General features: G+C 32.3%; 1 protein-coding gene across 1 annotated transcript in view; it reads left to right on the top strand.

The window, feature by feature from the left end:
* The first annotated feature begins 6,707 nt into the window (after positions 1-6,707).
* LOC140436662 (D-altritol 5-dehydrogenase-like) overlaps positions 6,708-10,013 on the top strand; it is a 33,907-nt gene continuing 30,601 nt past the window's right edge. Inside the window, exon 1 of the mRNA XM_072525668.1 lies at positions 6,708-6,793. The gene's annotated coding sequence lies outside the window, so the exon portion shown is untranslated. The remainder of the gene's footprint in view (positions 6,794-10,013) is intronic.

The following is a 10,013-nucleotide window of genomic DNA, read 5'->3' as shown; positions in this document are numbered from 1 at the left end:
AGTGATTCACCCACTTTGTTCATAAGCAAAAATACTCTCCTCTGGAGCATCCTTCTTTAACTCTTCTGACATTTTAACCCTACCAAATACAAATAATGTAGGTAAAAATACATCACCAGTCGCGTTGATAGATAGTAGCATAGTTACAGTTCTGCCTCTTTCGTCCGACGTGATTTTACTAACCTGCTTTTTTCTTTTCTGTGATAGAACCATTAAGGCTCGTCTCATTGCAGTTAAACGCCTTTGAGGGAGTAAAGTTAAATTTTGATAGCAGTGCTTCATATTTGTTGAAGAATAGGTCCACTTGGGGTTTGTTGAAACCGAAAGTTCTTTGAATACTTGTTCACCGTGGTTTTCGCAGCAAAAGTTGGGAATGGCAGCTCAAAAATTCATAATAAAAAGTGTCTGCTGCAATCTTATTTTCTTCAGTAACATGGTGCGGACGTTTTTAAGTGCTCAGCTAACTCAAAAGCAAATCTTAAAAACTCTTTTTGAAGTAAAGCTTCTATACTGGCGTTGTATTACTTTTTTCTTTACAGTAAAATATTGAGGCGAGCATAACGGAACTAGCGCCACAACTTGCGTCGTCACGGGTAGCGTCACAAAACAGCGGTTCTTTACATCGATTCACTACTTTCGATCAGTACTGCCTACTGTTCCACTTTTTTTTTCATAGGCATCTTGTTGTCTAAATCTGTTGTCTAATGGTCAACTAATTTGGTTTCTAGCTCTTCATAAAATGTCTTCTTAAAATGATCTATAAGTGGCTTCATATCCACGTCTCCGTCTCCTCTTAGCTGTTTGATTGTGTCTGCTAGCGAGCTCTTTGGGACAGAAAAATGAAAAGAAGCTTGTCTAATAGTCATTTTCTTTTTCTAATACTTGTACAAGCAATCCAGAATCACTCACAAGAAGGGACTCAAGGATGATAACAGTACCATTATGTAAAGGGCTTATCAGAAAAATTGAAAAAGGATAGGAAATAAGTGCAACATCACTACAACATTTAAAAGAACCAATAAATTTAAATCTATCCTGTCCAAAACCAAACCTAACAACACACAAGAGAGATGAAAGAACTGCATCTATAAAATACCCTGTGAATGCAACAATTTTTATGTGGGAGAGACCGTAAGACTACTAATACGAAATACTACAAATAGAGATAACGTATTTTCAATCGCAAACAAAGTGGTACATTTTAAAAAATTCATTGAGTTGTTAGATCCACTAGATGTAATACAACAAATTCATCATGCACCCTTTAATAAGTCATATTGTATTAAACAATTACTGGCAAATTGTTCAAAATCTTTTTGTATTTATGCAGACGCATTTAAAGGTTCAACGGGTACTTTTGAACCCTTGGACACTATCACAATGATGATATAAAGGAGGTTACAACAAGCTGGATTTACACGGCATAAAATCGGGAGCACTGTAACAACTGAGGGAGGCATATGTTTACCAGTGGACGCTATAGATTGTCTGATGATGATGAGGATGGCGATAATTTCAATATTATTTTCTGTTGTTTGTGAGATAGTTTTATTATACTTCCTTATAATCTATACTATTTTTTATATTAATCAAGAGCATGCTGTCTGTAAATAAATAACAATCCTAATATAATTAAACATTTTTGTCTTGTGCGTAATGAAAAACAGAAGATCAGAGTTTATCAATGAAATAAAAAAAATTAGTTACGTATTTATTGTATTCAAAGGTTACCATAATACGTAATAATTTCAAAGGCAATATACTTTTGTAGATAATTTATCTAATATAAAGTGTTGTTTTTATTTACATAAAGTACTTCGACGACTATGGCCATTTGTACAGGAAAAATAATATTAAATATATAATAAATAATGAGAACAAATAATAATTATATCACTTTAACTAATGTCTATTAGATTAAATCTTGTGGTAGAGTTGAGCGGTTTTTAGAAACTGTATAGTTTTTGTGATCTCTCTAGGGTTATTGAGCATTTCCTTAGAGTAGGTTTTAAGTCCAGTGCTTTATACAGGTTGGTGAATTGTTTGCAGTCGGTGAGGATGTGTTTAACAGTCAGGTAAACATTGCAACGGTGGCAAGTTGGACGAGATCCAGAGGACATCAAGAAACCATGGGAAAGTTTGTAGTGGTTGATTCGGAATCTTCTAATAGTTGATGCTTCTCTTCTAGTTGCTGTAGGAAGTCCAAGGAGAGATGACCAATAAACAGTTAGAGTCCATGGAGAGTTGTTTTGCTCTTTTGCCATAAGTTTTGTCAAGTATTCTCTACTGACTTTTTGAAAACGAGTTTGAGATCGTTAGCTAGTTGAATTGGGGTGACTCCAGTATTATGGTTGGTACCTTCTTTGGCAAAATGATCTGCTGTTTTATTACCAGTAATTCCAGTATGGGATGGCAGCCATATGAGAGAGACTGTTACGTTGTGAGCAGAGAGATTTTGGTATATGTTATGAATGTTCTGAAATAATTGGTGGTCATTAAAAATTGTATTGACTAAATGGATAGATAAAAGGGAATCTGAACAAATGGCAATATGTCTGTTTTGATGGGAGATGAATTTAAAAGCCAACAGAATACTATATAGTTCACCTGTGTAAACGCCATGTTAAGGGTAACCGAAATAATCTTACAAGTTCATGTTTAGTGGTTACTGCACAGCCAACACCAGTGGTAGTTTTGGAAGCATAGGTATAGAGAATTAAATCAAATGATTTTTTTTGTATAGTTCCTAAAAATGCTTTCTTTATACGAATGTTAGAAGATTCATGTTTGTTAAAGATGGTGAGTGAGGTGTCTATTGAAGGAAGATTTTTAGCCCAGGGGGAAGTAAAGATAGAGGAAATGAATTAGTCAGAAGGGGGTCAATATTTTTAAGTAGTTGAGAAATTAATTTAGGTATAGGTTTTACGATAAGGTGTTGGATATTGTTAGCGGAAGAAGACGGCATTGCGGTAATTAGGGAATGAACGAGATTAAAGGGATTTGCGGATGTTGATGTAGCATACTAAAGTAAAAGAGATTGTCGTCTTAGAGTAAGAGGCGGTTCATTGGATTCACGGTACATACTCTCGATAGAACTAGAGCGAAAATCGCCGTCTAGACAGTGACGGAATGCGCTATTGTGAACAAAATTTAATGAATCTATGTCAGACCAAGAGGCATAGGAATAGATAAAGCTACTGTAGTCGAGCTTAGATCGGATGAGGTCTCTATAGACTGTGGTTTCATCGGCACCCCATTAAAGATGATTAAGAGTTTTAAGAACGTTCAACCTTTTAAAACAATTTAAAACAATTACAACAAAATAAAACAATTCAGAGATTTGATTCTTCCAATTTAATCTGGAGTCAAATATCAAACCAAGAATTTTACATTGGAGTGGTAAGTGATTAGAAATCCTTCTGGAAAATTTTATTAATTTGGTTTTGCTCTGAGAGAGTGATAATCTTAGTTCATTAGATCTATCTTGAAGTAGATTTACTGCACTTTGTATAAGAGCCACGCTATCAACTTTATTTTTAAGGATGTTAAGACTAGCTGTTGATATAGTGTCTTTATCCAAATTGTTCCAGATAATAAATATTTTGTTTGGTAAGAAGTTCGCCCTAGACCTTGCAGTAGTCTGTTCCCTCTTTAATTTGTAACGATGGCCTCTTAATCTTTCATCTTGACTTAAAGTGAATATGGTATTTAGGTTCCCAAAATTATATTTTAAAATACGGAAGGACATAATTAAGTTACCTCGAAGATGTCCCTGCTCTAAATGTCGTAAGATAAGAAATAGATCTATCTATCTTCGTAACTAGGTCTTACACGGCCGTATGCCAGTGTTGTGGCTTTACGCTGAACATTTTCAAGTAGGATTTTATCGTGACTGAGATTTGGACTCCACTCTGGCCCGACAAACCTAAGACTAAGACGTATATTGAGTAAAGTTCACTAACACAGGTTAGAGATATTCGTGTAAAACATTTACGGATCAAAAACAGATTCGTGTTTGCACGTGTACACACTGACACTATGTGATCAGACAAATTTAAGTCACTGTTAATTATCACTTCGAGATCGTTGTGGGAGGTTACCGAGTTTAAGGGATGCCCATTCATAAAGTACGGTAGTGATGGGCTATTTTTGGATGATATGGAAAACAACGCACTTTTCAATGCGACCAGTCTGAGAACCATTCGAATCTTGCGTCAAGATCGTGTTGAAGAACATGTTGGTTAATAATTGGATTCACATATAATTTCGTATCATCAGCCTAAATGGAAACCTTACTGGATACAATGTGCGAAAAATCACTAGTGTAGAGGTTCAAGTACTGATCCTTGTGGAACTCCACTCTTGACTGGTTTATCTAGTGAGTAGTCTTCCTCAACTCGAACCCTGAAGTATATGTCGGATAGAAAATAAGACGATCACAAAGGCAATAAGAAAAGACATAAGAAACTATAATGTAGAAAAAACAAAACAGGCAATAGAGCAAAATATGAACATGAAAGTTTTGAAGAGGAGCGTACAAACGGGGAAAATAGAAATTAACAAACTGAGAAACAGAACTGGAGAAGAAACAACGAACAGAGATGAAATATTAAGAATAGTCGAAGAGTTCTACACAGAGTTATATAAATGAAGAAAAAAAGATAACAATACGGAACCTCCAATTACACTTAAAACTGGGGTATTAAACCAAGGATCAGATTTAATGCCCGATATAACAAAATCAGAAATCAAAGAATCCCTGAAAAAAATGAAAAATAATCGAACTCCGGGTATCAGAAGCACTAAAAATTGGAGGGGATGTATTACTTGAAAAAATTAAACAAATTTTCAATATCTGCCTTCACAGCGCCAATATTCCAACAGACTGGAACAACGCTACTATGATTCTATTACACAAAGCAGGAGACAAAGCAAATTTAGAGAATTACAGACCAATTAGCCTCCTCAGCCATATATATATATATATATATATATATATATATATATATATATATATATATATATATATATATATATATATAAGTTGTTTACGTGAATACTAGTTAAGAGAATGGAAAGAAAATTAGAGACTTATCAACCAAGAGAAGAAGCAGGATTCCGAAAAAGTTGAAAAAAAAAAACGGAACAAATTACCATCTACAAAGTATAAAAACCCTAATAGAGAAAGCAGTGAAATACAATAAACCTCTAGTTCTAATATTTATCGATTTTCACAAAGCCTTTGACACAGTTGAGCTAAGCAAAATATTACAGGCGCTTAAAGAATGCAGGCTAGATTATAGATATACTAAATTATTATACAAAATATACCTGCAGGCAACAACCACTGTCAGATTACATACTAACAGTAATCGCATAAAAATAGAACGGGGGGTTAGACAAGGAGACCCAATGTCACCTAAACTTTTTAATACGGTGCTAGAACATGCTTTTAAGAATTTGGATTGGATGACAAAGGGAATAAAAATAGATGGAGAATATCTAAACAACTTACGTTTCGCCGATGATATACTTATAATAGCTGAAGATCTAGGTATGGCAAGAGAGATGGTACAGGAACTCGTTGTGGCTACAGAAAGTGTAGGTTTAAATATAAATATCTCGAAAACAAAAATCATGACCAATTTGGTACCCAACCAGAATATCAGTATTGGTGGAAAAGAAATAGAACTCGTAGATAGATATAAATACCTGGGACATGAAATTATGATTGGCAGGGATAACCAGACTCATAAACTGAAGAGACGAATCGGCCTTGGTTGGGCAGCATTTGGAAAACTGAGAGAAACTTTTAAAAGTGAGCTGCCCACGTGCCTAAAGAGTGCGTCCTATTTGATCAGTGCGTCCTCCCAGTCTTGACGTACGGAGCAGAAACACTTACCTTAACAAAAGCAGCAGCTACCAAACTGAGAGTCACGCAGAGAAGAATGAAGCGGTCCATGTTAGGAATAACTCTGCGAGACAGAATAACCAACGAAGACATCAGGAGAAGAACCGGAGTGACTGACATCATCGAGAAGATAGCTTGACTAAAATGAAGATGGGCAGGACACATAGCCAGAATGATAGATGGGCGATGGACAAAGAGGTTATTGGAATGGAGGCCAAGGGAAGATAACAGAAGCGTCGGTCGACCACCTACAAGATGGACTGACGATTTAAGAAGACTCAATAAAAACTGGATAAGAGCGGCGCAAGATAGACGGGGTTGGAAACATGAGGAAGAGGCCTATGTTCAGCAGTGGACTCTTAAGGCTGGATGATGATGATGATGATGAGAAAATCTTGAATACAAATGTTTAATTTTCCGAGGATTCCATAGTGATCCAATTTAGCTAGTAATCGACGGTTTATATATTCGTAAGTCAATTAACGTGTTCCGTGATATCCAGTGATCAACAACAGTCATGGAACTAGAAGATCATCGTTGCTAATTGCAAGTTGTGTCAATGGTATAGAGCAGAAATACTAATCTGGAGTAACAGATCTGTATTTATCGTAATATTATATAAAACGAAAATTGTAATACTAAATTTTAGTAGAAGCCAAAAAAAAAAGAAATAAGCAAGAGACACTTTTTATAGACTGCTATATTTCATGATCACAATTAAGCAAATATTTTTAGTCGATTTTATTATCATTTCAAACAAGTATAAATGGAAAAACCTATAATGTTAATGAAGTATTTATATACCGCACCATACAAAAGAGGGGATATTATATTAGTAAATATGTTTAACAAGTAAGGCAATAATTAGTGTGTTGTTGTCAGGTAAGCTAGTAGATGTTTCGCCAGTTATAATAGCTAACTAAACGCATTATTATTTTTTGTTTGTATAAATGTATTGTTTTATGATAAAATGTGTTATCAATAATTAGGGTATCATATAGTAAAAATATAGTTATTGTATAATGTACTTTTATTTTTCTAAAATTTTATACGAGATGATTTCTTATGTTAGTTTAGTTATTGTTTTTTAAACCATACAAATTTCTGTTGTTGATTCCTCTATATTTGTTTCAGTTTTACTTAACACCCACAATCAGAATTTTAACACCATAACCGTTCTCAAATTATTTTCTTGTGACATGTTTTCACTGAATATTTTATAAATGGCAATAAACCATAATGCATTCTTTTTTTTTTTAAACGATGGTATACAGCCGACTACTGGGATTTTCCCATTAATTTTTATAATGCGTTCTAATCATAACTGCAATTTTTGTCTTGTTTATGACGTTTCGATTTCTAGTTCATATATCGTTTTCGAAAAAATTCCTAAAAGAAAATTCTGAAAAATTGATCAACCTGTAAGTGTAAGTGTTATTTTCAATTGACAATGAAAGAATTCTCGACAGATATAGTCCAGTTACTGAGGCTTAAAATATGGTAATACCTCCGAATTTTTTATAACTGCATCGATTTGTTTGAAAATTTCAAATTAAGCTCATCTTACCCTCCACTTCAAAAGTTATATACGCTCTAGGTGCGCTTTTTGTTTTTAAGGGGTGAAAACTACCCCTTTTTAAAGAAACTGAAAAATACGGATTTAATTATTTTATGCACTTAAATCTTGTTTATTCGCATAAGGTAAATATTGTAATCTGTTCTCTAATATGAAAATTAATTATTCACAATTTTCAACCCTTAAAACCCTTTAAAAACCATTAAAAGCTAATACTTTTTATAAAAATAATATGAAAAAAAAGTCGTAGCGGCTTGAGACATTCTAATTATGTATTTAAATACAAATACAAATTAATATCCTAGGTATACAATAATATTTTATTTATTGGAAATTTTCAACCCTTACAACCACCCTTATGACAAAAATGAATTAAAAATGAATAAAAAAATATTTTTATCGGTTTGAAACATTTCTTGAGTGCATTTTATTTAACGAAGATTAATTTTTTGCATATAAAATAACTTTTTATTATAATTTTAACATTTCAACCCTCACAACCACCCCCTTTGTCAAAAATGAATTAAAAAATATTTTTAACGATTTGAAACATTTTTAGAGTGCATTGTTTGTAGACAAAAATTAATTTTTTACTTATAAAATGAGCCTACTTTTTTCAACCCTTACAAGCACCCCTTTTGATGAAAATAAAATCCTTAAATCCTTAACTTAGACATGGACATAAATAGAAAAAATTTAGTTTATATTACAATTTTTTTATTTTCCAAAAAACTAAAAATAAATCTAATGCTCCAAATTATAAAATTTTTCCATGCTCCAAAATTTATTCTAAAAAGTACTATTGGTTTTTTACAATAACTCGGTTAATTTTGATGCTACAACATGCATAAAAAACGATTTTACAGGTAATTTAACGGGCTATAAGTATAGGAATGATAAAACATTCTAAAGTTCTTCATGTTTAAAGGGTGAAGGGTCAAAGGGTCGGAGACCAGTGGTTCATGCGCTATAAAGCAAACTTCAACCAACTATATCTCCGTTATTATTTAAGCTACAAAAAAAAATTAACAAATGAAAATTTTTGTTAAAAAAAACCTTTTTTTTTGTATCATGTCATCTTTTACGTATCTTTCATAGTTTTGAAGTTATTATAAAAAAAGTTTTTTTTTTAAATATTTACAAAAAAATAAAAAATGTAATCATACTTTTTTCAAAAACTGGGTATTCTAAAGTGGCTAAACTTTTGGATCATACAAAAAACACTAAAATAAAGTGAATTCTATAAGGAAAACAATTTATTTCAATCCTAGTGAACATGGCGTTGGTTTTATTTCGTTTTTTTTACAAAAATTTGAGAAACCCATCGTTTTTTTGATCGTATCTCACGTACAGTTAGTGCAAAGGACTTTTACCACCACTCATTTTAAAGGTCTTTTCAAGCTTTTTAAAAATATTATATGAGTTTTTGTCGAGAAATGTACCCGTTTTTCGTTATTTAACGTTAAATACTCGTATTGAAAGACAAAAACAAACCTTCTTTGAACAGCCATAACTCAGTTAATATTGAACTGAAAATATTCATTAAAAAGCCAATCTTTTTGTATTTTTATGGGCTTTAATTTTAGTTGTTACACTTTTTTTGATAAAACTCTTAGTTTCAGAGCTATTCTTTGAAAAACATGTTTTTTTAACGAAAAATGAAACTTTTCAACAGCGAATAACTCAAAAAGTATTGATCTAGAGATCTATTGTTTGAAATTTGTCCTTCTATTGAATAGCGTGGTTATTTTGAGTGAAAAAATTTCCACCCTCGAAAAGGGGTGGCAAACACCCCCAGGGTGGAAGCGCACATCGGCACTATATAACTTTTGTTCCTTGAGTAATTATTTACCAACACACAAAATTTCAAATGAATCGAAGTTATAAAGAATTCGGAGGTAAAAACCCTCAGTAACTGATCTAATAGGTTTTAGTCAAGATCCGATATAAGAAAGACGTTTACCGATATGTTTAAAGATAAAAATTATTTTGATAGGTAATTTAGTGTATTAAAAATTATAAAAAACAGAAGGTAATACCTCCCAATTTTTTATAACTGCATTGATTTCTTTGAAAATTTCAAATTAAGCTTATCTTACCCTCCACTTCAAAAGTTATGTACACTCTACAACCTACCTCTACTACCTTTTTTAGTAGGTGCGCTTTTTATTTTTAAGGGGTGAAAACATGCTCCAAAATTTATTCTAAAAAGTACTATTGGTTTTTTACAATAACTCGGTTAATTTTGATGCTACCACATGCATAAAAAAACGATTTTACAGGTAATTTAACGGGCTATAAGTATAGGAATGATAAAAATTTTTGTTGAAAAAAAAACCTATTTTTTTGTATTGTGTCATCTTTTACGTATCGTTTATAGTTTTGAAGTTATTATAAAAAAAAGTTTTTTTTTTTTTAAATATTTACAAAAAAATAAAAAATGTAATCATACTTTTTTCAAAAACTGGGTATTCTAAAGTGGTTAAACTTTTAGATCATACAAAAAACACTAAAATAAAGTGAATT

The sequence above is a fragment of the Diabrotica undecimpunctata genome, chromosome 3 (genome assembly GCF_040954645.1).
Source record: "Diabrotica undecimpunctata isolate CICGRU chromosome 3, icDiaUnde3, whole genome shotgun sequence".
NCBI classification, from domain to species: Eukaryota; Metazoa; Arthropoda; class Insecta; order Coleoptera; family Chrysomelidae; genus Diabrotica; species Diabrotica undecimpunctata.
The sequence above is the reverse complement of the archived record's forward strand: the minus strand, read 5'-3'. Positions and strand labels throughout refer to the sequence as shown.